Below are 10,258 nucleotides of genomic sequence, written 5' to 3' on the forward strand. Positions count from 1 at the left end.
AGTTGTAAAATTAATTACATTTTGTAGTTAATATTTGTTTATTGTGTATGTTTATTTTAGACAGATTTTTATTTTATTTTAAAAATACATTGACTTATTAAATCATTATTATTAGTACTAGTTTTATAGGATTCTTATTTATGTAGTTACTTGCCTTTATTTTAAGAGAATATATTCAAGTAGTACTTCGAAAATAATTGGTTATAACCGTTACAAAGAAAAATTGATACATTTAGGATCTACGGTTGGACATTGATGACAAATAGTTATTTTTTTTTTAAGTTTATCTTTTTATTAATTATTACAATAGTTTATAGATAATGCATTATGAAACTTTATAAAGAATAAAAAAAATGAGACAACATGTTAAAAATGGGTAGAGAGATAGCAAGAGAGTGAAAGAAGTTGAGTGAGATATGAAAAGAGTTGATAAATATTCATCTCTGATATATGATTAAAATAAATACTTTTTTTATCAACACATTATCTTTTCTCACTATATATTTTTAAATAATTTATATCTACAATCTATCTATAACTAAAATTAACTTAATTTTTTATATAATTAAGTTACACTTACTCAATTTCTCACACCATTTTACATTTCAATGCTTAGTTAATATGAAATATTTTTATTTATTTTTCCAACATGTTCTTTTTATTGATTATCCATTTTTAATTTATTTTGCATACTTTCTTCTTCGTATTTTTAATTTTTTAATTTAGATTTATATTTTTAAAAAGATATATTTATTTTAAAGCGAATCTATATTTACTACTATTTTCCAACATAATTAATGAAATTATGTTGCATATAAATTACATACATGTTTGGCTGTTACGTTAACAAAATGAAAAATAATACCCGTCAAATATCAATTCCCCAACAAAGGGCAAAAGGAGACAAAATATGAGCAACGAGAAGAGAGAAAATCATTTGTCGAGACGACGTGAAAATTATAGGCTGCGAAAAGAGTAAGAGAAACAAGCTCAAATATCTCGCACTCTAAATAGTCTGTCGAGAGTTACCTTTCAAAATTTTACAAATATGATTTTTCCAAGATCATACTTTCAAGGAACTCATGACAGTGAAACCGACCCAAGTAGAATTACACATGTTAATGATGTTGTATTTGGTTGGTGATGATCAATATAGGTATTATATATTACATTGTATAATTTTGTTTATTTGTCATATCTCATTTTATGTATTTAAACCCGCAAATCGTAATTGCACATCACCTAATCAACGAATCAACATGAGTCAATCTGATACATGTATAAGGGATATCGTTCTAAGTATGCGAGCAATAATTTTTACACATGTATGTATATTAATTATTATTTTTGTATCAGATGATATAGATGTTGATGAAGCTTTGGAGGATGTAGTAATATCATATGTTAACATGGATGCCAGATAAAATGGTGCATCATTATGTCGTCCTCAAGGTATGTTCATAAACATTTTGTGTCAAATAAATGTAGCTTTTACTTAAGTGACATAAAATTTAGAATTAGGCAATATTAAAATATACTAATTGAGGCATCTTGCGTATATTTTTTATTTGTATTTTAGATTTTAGATAATATTTAGTAATCAATATCAAACTCCTGCCTGTAGAATCAGGACATGCTTTTCGAGCAAAGCACAATATTTCTCGAAATTTCAAAAATAATACAATGATGACAAAGTCTTGGTTGTCTAATCCAATCACCTGTAGACACTGCAATGCAAGATTGTTTCATCATGAATCACGTGACACGTGTTGTACTTGTGGAAAGATATCATTTTCACGAGTTAATTCTCTTATAGAATTGCAACAATTATTTTTGGATGGTTCAGCAGAAGGAAAACATTTTAGGCAACATATTCGAAGTTATAACCATGTGCTCTCATCAACGTGAATGAGAGCACTTGGTTACAACTTTGAATATGTTACCAAAAATGTTTTCCTTTTGCTGAACCATCCAAAAATAATTGTTGCAATTCTATAGGAGCATTAACTCGTGAAAATGATACCTTTCCCCAATACAACACATGTCACGTGATTCATGATGAAACAATCTTGCATTACAGTGTCTACAGGTAATTAGATTAGGCAACCAAGATTTTGCCATCATAATGTTATTTTTGAAATTTCGAGAAATATTGTGTTTTGCTCGAAAAACATGTCCTGATTCTACAGGCAGGAGTTTTATATTGATTACGAAATATTATCTAAAATACAAATAGAAAATGTAGGCAAGATACCTCAATTAGAATATTTTAATATTGCATAATTTTAAATTTTATGTCACTTGAGTAATAGTTACATTTATTTGACACAAAATGTTTATGAACATACCTTTATGACGACATGATGATGCACCATTTTCTTTGGCATCCATGTTAACATATGATATTACTGAATCCTCCAAAGCTTCATCAACATCCATATCATCTGATACAAAAATAATAATTAATATATATACATGTGTAAAAATTACTGCTCGCATACTTAGAACGATATCCCTTATAGCTGTATCGGATTGACTCATGTTGATTCGTTGATTAGGTGATATGCAATTACGATCTGCGGGTTTAAATACATAAAATGAGATATGACAAATAAACAAAATTATACAATGTAATATATAATATCTATATTGATCATCACCAACTAAGTGCAATATCATTAACATGAGTAATTCTACTTGGGTTGGCTTCATTGTCACGAGTTCCTTGAAAGTGTGATCTTGGAAAAGTCATATTTGTAAGATTTTGAAATGGAACTTTTGACTGACTGTTTATAGTACGAGATATTTGAGTTTGTTTTTCTTGCTCTTTCCGCCACCTATAATTTTCACATCGTCTCGACAAATGGTTTTCTCTCTGCTCGTTGTTCATATTTTCTCTCATCTTCCTTTCATTTTCGGTCCTTCTTGCCCTTTGTTGTTGACTTGATATCTGACGGGTATTATTTTCCAGTTTGTTAATCTAATTGCCAAACACATATGTAATTTATAAGCAACATAATTTTATTAATTATGTTGGAAAATAGTAGTAAATATAAATTTGTTTTAAAATAAATATATCTTTTTTAAGAAAGCTAATCCAAAAATGATATTTGTAAAACATATGTTAAAAATATAAATCTAAATATAAAAATTAAAAATATGAAGAAGAAAGTATGCAAAATAAATTCAAAATGGATAATCAATAAAAAGAAACATGTTGGAAAAATAAATAAAAGTATTTCATATTAACTAAGAATTGAAATGTAAAATGGTGTGAGAAATTAAGTCAGTGTAACTTAATTATATAAAAAATTAAGTCAATTTTAGTTATAGATAGATTGTATATATAAATTAATTAAAAAATATAGTGAGAAAACATAGTGTTTTGATTAAAAAAAAGTATTTATTTTGATCATATGTCATAGATGAATATTCAACATCTCTTTTCATATGTCACTCAATTTCTCTCACTCTCTTGCTATATCTCTATCCCTTTTTAACATGTTGTCTCATTCTTTTATTCTTTGTAAATTTTCATAATGCATTATCTATAAACTATTGTAATAATTAATAAAAAGATAAACTCTAAAAAAATTAACTATTTTTCATCCATGTCCAACTGTAGATCCTAAAAATAACACTTTTGCTTTTTAACTGTTATAACCAATTATTTCTGAAATACTACTTGAATATATTCTTTTACAAATAAAGGCAAATAACTACATAAATAAAAATACTATAGAAGTAGTAGTAATAATAATGATTTAATAAGTCAAGTATTTTTAAAATAAAATTAAAAAAAACTGTCTAAAATAAACATACACAATAAGTAGACATTAACTACAAAATGTAATTAATTTTCCAACTTAAACTTTCTATAATATACTAGCATCTAAAAGGGCACTCATGTGCCAATTTATCCTTTTTTTTTAAATATACACACGTCAAAATATAAACAATTTTTTTTTAATTCATATTACTCATACAATAACATTTTATATGTATATATGTATAGTAACTTAATTTTATTTTAAATATGATACATAATTAATATAATTGAATATAATAAACATTTATAAATTAGAGTACTTGAATTTCATGTGCTTTAACATTGTTAATGTGAATGAAATCGAGGACCAATTTGTTGTGATTTTAATGGTGCAACTGGTTTTATGTGACATATAATATTTACATGATTAATGATATGAAGAATATCAGTTAATATAAAGTAACCATTTTCTTGAGGAGCACGAGGTTCAAGAAAGAATCAGCCTTCAAGAAATGAATTGGAAAAGAAAAGATTGTAGGGGAGGAAGAGACTATGATGGATGATTATTGGTGAGTATTTGTTACTTCTCCTTCTATTGTGCAAGTAGTTATTGATATAATTTTTTTAATAAATATAGAAGTAATTAAAGGGTAATTATGAAAAAAAAATAGGTCAATCCAAATTCTTCGATCCCCATCCAAGATAATTATAGAAGTTATAGAATAAATATATAGATTATAGATGTTCAAGCACATCATGCCGTCAAGGGACACTCATGCAACACCTTCAAAGATTGTTCATAAACGCCACCATATTTCCCAACAATATGTGTTACCAATGTGCAACATATACTTTATGAAATTTCCCAACAATATGTGTTACCAATGTGCAACATATACTTTATGAAATTTCCCAACAAATGAATAGTATTATGTAATAACCAATAAAACAACATATTTGTTCCAACACTTGAATTCTCCAAACAAATCCATCCACATTTATTCCTCATTCATATCGAAAGTACATAGTAAAATATAAGTCGTTTCAATGGATATTTTTTTCAGGGCAGCGGTTTCATATCAACTGCTATGATCAGATTTATGTTCCTAAATACACCAATTGCAACTTGAAAATGATATATCTAAGAAACATTATGTAAGTGCTTCTATATTTCAATTGTCTTACTACCTATTAATTCTCCCACAAATTATAGAAATGCATTGGGATTGAAACATCCACATCCATATGAGAATAAGTAGGTCAATACTTCCAATTGATTACAGAAACAACAAAACCGGATCAACAATCACAATTGTCAATATATAATTACACACTAATCAATTAAAGTTGAAGATAATAAGAAGTGTCATATTGATTGAATTTCAAATTTGAAATCACATCTCATACAATTTCCCACTATGAGTAATATATACAAAACATATGGAGAAATGTTGAAGAAGTAAACAAATCAACAACCATTACGCATTTTAAACACCCATTACAATAATTTTAATGTTTTAAACTGTCACAGTAAAAATATGTTAAAAATATAAAAAATCAGTAACCAAGAAACGCCAAAAATTCACATAGGTCATACAAGAAAACATATGAGAATTATTAGTAGATGTTATGGTGCTTCTTGTTAACCAACCCTTCTCTGGCCTGATCTTGAGATGAAAGAATGGTGAAACAGATGGAAGTGGTTCCCATATGAGAAAAGGATTTTACAAATGAGATTAAGAGGGAGGGCTTTTACGAAATAACTGAACTATTCATATGGCTTTACAGATGACGAAATAATTTGTCTTCACAGATGAAAGAAGAGGGATTCAAGAGGAATTTCGTAAGGGATTCAAGGTATCTTAATTGAGAAATAGATGAAATTTACAAAAAGAAATAGAAGAGGATTTTTAATTTGTGTCATAACTCAGCAGTTAATGGAAGTTATAGGTGTGAGATTTATTTTGCGAGAGATGGAAGTTAGATTTTCAATTGGTAACCAACAAAAATTACCAACCACTCAAGTTTTAAAATTGAACCATTATGTTATTTATAAAAAAGATGAAGGACAATTTCAGAACAAAAATAGACAACTCCAAAAATTTGTATCCTCCTTATCTATAGTTATAGAAACAATGGATTTAAAATATAACAAGAAAAGATAGTAACTTAATAAAATAGTAAAATTGTTATATATTTACTTGAAATTCTTCCTAGTTAAACTTCATAAGATAGAAATTCTTGAATTCTATGAATTACTTTAGTTGAATAAGAAATAATCCTATGCAAGAGAATCACAAAATAGAGTCTCAAACATTCTAACAGTCAACTCAAGTTCTGGAGATATAAGACATGTGAAAATAGTAAGGTAGTATACAAAATAGAGCAGGAAAAAAGTATATAATCCACAAATAAACTCTAAAAAGATAAATTCTAAAAAAATTAACTATTTGATCATGGTAAAGTAATTGACATTATGGTATACGACCTTCTCATTTTCAGTTGCAAGTAATAAAAACTGATGAGCAATAAAGAACCATAACATATCAAAGAAAGCATCATCGTAAATTTTCAAAATAGTAAATTCTATTGATGTAACAAACAACGCACAAATGTGATGCAATATTCTTTTCATACATTGATAAAATTGTAAGAAGAATTGAAATATTTACAAATTATTGAAACAAAATCTATAATATCGAAAAAACATCGAAGAATGATGTAAAGAGAAAAACAAAATGTACGTACCTGTAATCTTCAAGTCGAAGATATCGAAATAACGCAAACTGGGAATTATATTGAATCCTTTGCATAAACAATTGATTGAAAATCGATATATCATCAAAAGATGATTTAGCATAAATTTTGTTCTTCAATCACTGCCAACTGGGAACTATATCGAATCCTCTGCAGAAACAATTGATCAAAAACCGATATATCATCAGAAGATAATTTGGCATAAATTTTCTTATTCAATCACTACATATCATAGACTAAATAAATTTGGCATAAGTTATCATAATATAAAAGTATATGAATATGTAATAATGAGAAAAAAAAACAGTTTCATTTTTTGTGCATTATTGCTATCCACATGATACTATTTCAATCTCCAAATTGCAAGTTTGTCACCAAAAACCAACCATTAATTTTTACACAGCTATAGGACTTATTGATTCAAGTTTCCACTAATTTTTTCTTGTTTAAGAGTAAAAAAACAATAGCAGTGAAATATAGTAAAAACAGATGGATATTTTCTCATTTCAATGCTATTCTCAGTGTTGTACCATATCAAACCATAAGAGAATGCGAGGATAATATGCAAAAGAAAGTTAATGAGATGAGAAGTATTCTTGCAAAAAGGAGAGGAAGAAGTTATATGATTATTTAAAAAGTATATTATGCAAAATGGAGAACCATAAGTAAAATGATAAATTGAATAGGTCATTATTAGACGAAGGGAGTATCATGCTTGAGTTATTCTAGAACCATAAGTAAATAATTATGCATATTTTAAGTAAAAAGTTAATTATTAATTACAAATATAATACAACAAAATAATGAGATTAATTATTATACACTGTCAGTGTAAAAAGTTTTACACCGTTGATTCATCACCATCATCCGTTAGTATTACTTTATAGATTTTTAAAATAAAAGTCAAACTTCTTTGAATATCCGACATCTATGATTAACTGACGGTGTAAAATCATTTTACACTATCAGTGTATTTCAATTAAACTCTAAAATAATAGGAGTGCATTATTCTATATATAAAAAATATGATAGAATCAATTACTAATTGCTCTATTTTGTGGTTATCATTTCTCGGAATCGTGCTTCTACTGGTATAAGAATCATGATATAATCAATTTAACATATTTTTTTTCAATTGGATTACATTTATGCTAATTTTCTAATATTAATTTTTAAATTATAATTAGAGACATCAACCATAATTAAAAAATTTAAGATTTAAAAAAGTCCAATAAAATTCATCAAAATGAAATTAGAGTAATAGCAAATATTAGAACAAATATATATACAAAACATTACACAAACATCCAATAGACCTCTTTCCCTTATGTTTTTAATTGCTCAGAATTTTGTTCATTTATCTACAAAGTGAGATTTTATACATTTAAAATTGAAAGCATAGTAGATAAAGAGTGTTCAATGAAAAAAAAAAGTTGAGTTGATAAAATTATTACGGTTACCACTTACGAAAGGCAAATTTAAAACTGTTTTTACAAACACAATATTTAAAAGACACAATAATCGAAACTTTTTTAAAAACTGAATGAAAAATCCAATTTTAGAGACATGGAACAAATAATGTAATAGCATGTGCTTCCAACTAAGAAAGGTGGACAAAAATTCACATTTATAGAAAATCCTGGTACATTAACAAAGCCTTTTATGCAATTCATTTTAATTTTTTTGGATACTAACATTCTACTATTTTTTTAGTTTATGTCAACAAAGGAATGATGTTTCAACATAGAGATAATGAATTAAATTTACGGTATATAAAATAGATGCATGATAAAGCAATAGATTAATTTTGTATTGAAGGATTTTGCAGTGAGTGAGAAAACATGTATGCTTGCCAAACTTGGAGAGAAAGAAGAAAAATGAATGGCAAGGAAATTTAAAGAATAGAGTAAAATGATCATTGAATTGAATTAAAAAGGAAAGAAAATAATATTATTAAATAACATTTGATTGCCTACATATGAATGGAATTTTAGAGTTTTGGTTTGACAAATTAATTTTAAATTAAATTAAATTTATTGGATGCAAATTAAGAAACATTGTTATGTTAAATGTATACCCTAACAAAACTTTAAAGAACTGAAGATGCTTACTATTTATCAGAATAAAAATAGTACATAATGAGTATGTAAATATCATTCAGTATCTAAATATTATTTGAAAGTATGTTTGAGAGAGAAGTTGCTTACTGATGTCATGAAAAAGATAGGTCAGCCCAAATATCCATATCCCCTTTATCCGCATTTTTTAATATGCATAGTAGAGAAAAAATAATTTTTTTTAATGAGAATTCTATTGTATGCCATTACAAATAATATTATTACACTTTGAAAATGGTAAATAAAAATATTCAAAATTATACTAAAGCATGCAAAGTATTATTGATACTGTATAATCAATGATAATCTTTAAAAAGAATGTCGAATATAAAATCTTTTTAACATGTTATCTCATTCTTTTATTCTCTGTAAATTTTTATAATGCGTTATATAGAAACTATTGTAATAATTAATAAGAAGATAAACTCTAAAAAATTAACTATTTGTCATCTATGTCCAACGGTAGATCCTAAAGATACCCGTTTTTCTTTTTAACTATTATAGTCAATTATTTCTGAAATACTACTTGAATATATTCTCTTACAAATAAAGACAAATAACTACATAAAAAAATACTACAAAAATTGTAGTAATAATAATGATTTAATAAGTCAACGTATTTTTAAAATAAAATAAAAAACTAATTAACTACAAAATATAATTAATTTTCCAACTTAAATTTTCTATAATATGCTAGCGTCTAAAGGGGAACTCGTGTGTCCGTTTATCCCTTTTTTTTAAATATACACATGCGTCAAAATATAAACGGTATTTTTTTATTTTAATTTATATTATTCATGCAATAACATTTTATATGTATATATATAGTAACTTAATTTTATTATAAATATGATATATGATTAATATAATTGAATAAAATAAACATTTATAAATTAGACTACTTGAATTTCATGTGCTTTAACATTGTTAATGTGAATGAAATCGAGGATCAATTTGTTGTGATTTTAATGGTGCAACTGGTTTTATGTGACATATGATATTTACATGATTAATGATATGGAGAATATCAATCAATATAAAATAACCATTTACTTGAGGAGTTTGAGGTTAAAGAAAGAAACAACCTTCTAAAAATGGAGTGGAAAAGAAAAGATTGTAGGGGGAGGAAGAACTATGAGGGATTGTTATTGGTGAGTATCTCTTACTTCACTTTCTATTGTGCAAATAGGTATTGATATAACTTTTTTAGTAAATATTCAGATAATTAAATAGTAATTATGAAAAAAAATAGGTCAGTCAAATTCTCCGATCCTCATCCAAGATAGTTATAGAAATTAAAAAATAGATATATTGACCAATAACCATCACCCATAGTCTCTTCCTCCCCTATAATCTTTTCTTTTTCAATTCATTTTTAGAAGCTTGTTTCTTTCTTGAACTTCATGCTCCTCAAGCAAATGATTTATTTATATTGATCGATATTCTTCATATCATTAATAATGTAAATATTATATGTCACATAAAATCAGTTGCACCATTAAAATCACAATAAATTGATCATCGATTTCATTCACATTAACAATATTAAAAGCACATGAAATTCAAGTACTCTACTTTATAAATATTTATTTTATTCAATTATATTAATTATGTA

Source organism: Lathyrus oleraceus, chromosome 4 (assembly GCF_024323335.1).
Source record: "Lathyrus oleraceus cultivar Zhongwan6 chromosome 4, CAAS_Psat_ZW6_1.0, whole genome shotgun sequence".
In the NCBI taxonomy this organism is placed as follows: Eukaryota; Viridiplantae; Streptophyta; class Magnoliopsida; order Fabales; family Fabaceae; genus Lathyrus; species Lathyrus oleraceus.